Below are 1,250 nucleotides of genomic sequence, written 5' to 3' on the forward strand. Positions count from 1 at the left end.
AAGTTATAACAACAACCTCACAATATCAAAGTCTCTCTGTCATACGGAGCTTAATTAAAACCAGGTTAAGTTTATGAATAAATATATAAGTCGCAACAAACAGAGCCTCCATGCATTTATAACACGAAGTTGAATGATTGCTATAGTAATAATCATAAAAGTCACAATAAAATTGATAAAATAATTATTTATGAAACCAACATATATCTTTACTGCACTGTTTATAATTAGATGAAGATAATTAATAAGCAAACTTACCGCTAGCTAGCAACACGTTAGCATCCTTCGTCCCTCCGGGCTCCTTTTGTGACACAATTTCATTTCCATCAGCTGTTGTCTAGTTGTGTTGTCGTCTAACTCGGACTAGGACGTCACCAGCTTGAATTTACCAAAATTAGTAACTACTGTCAAGGCCCTCGACTTTTAAGGCAATATAATGCGAGTAAAAATGGCAAATTTGAACAGCGTCTGTTCCCTGCGTTCAAGTTTTTTCTTCTCTTTATGGCGTTTAAAAAAAAAAAAAATGAAAGTGTGCAATACCGCCACCATCTGGTCTGGAGTGTGAACTGGAGCTAATGCAGTTGATTATAGATCTTAAATCATAAGATTTAAGATCTATAATCTTAATCTTAAATCTTATGATTAAAGATTATTAAGGCACTTAACAATTCATACTTTTTAGGTACTTAAAAAGTATGCCTACATATTACATTAAACGCACTAAAAGACATACTTCTGCATATGTATTAATTAGTTTTAAGTTGTAATCAGTCCTCTTGAAAATGAGATCTGGATCTCAACGGGGTTCACCTGGTTAAATAAAGGAAATCAAAAAAGGCATACTTTGTTAGCCTAAAATTTACACTGAAATGTAATTTAAAACATACTGAAAATAATAATCTAAAGTAGTGTTAAGTGAATTTTAAAAAATTCTATTTTGAGCATATATTTTAAAATATACACAAAATATATTTTAAATATACTTGAGCAAGTGTATATTTAGACTTGGGCAAATATATATTTTCTTCACTTAAAGCATACTTTTATTTAATATATTAAAAGTGTATTTTGGTACAATTATGTTTAAGTGTGTTTAAAGTTCTAATTTCAAAATTGGTACAAGTATACTTTTAGTTTACTTCAGATATACTTATAGGTAGTACACTTAATACTTAGTATACTTAAAGTGTACTTTCACAAATTTAAGTATGTTTGAAATATACTAAAGTATACTTTTTTTTCACTTGGGC

The 1,250-nt window shown here is 29.4% G+C and overlaps 1 protein-coding gene across 2 annotated transcripts in view; it reads right to left on the minus strand.

Annotated features, from left to right (window-relative positions):
* The window catches only part of LOC103132334 (anoctamin-1-like), a 37,103-nt gene that overhangs the window by 10,503 nt on the left and 25,350 nt on the right, over positions 1-1,250 (minus strand). The window lies entirely within an intron of this gene.

This window comes from Poecilia formosa, unplaced genomic scaffold, assembly GCF_000485575.1.
Source record: "Poecilia formosa unplaced genomic scaffold, Poecilia_formosa-5.1.2 Scaffold1001, whole genome shotgun sequence".
Taxonomy (NCBI): Eukaryota; Metazoa; Chordata; class Actinopteri; order Cyprinodontiformes; family Poeciliidae; genus Poecilia; species Poecilia formosa.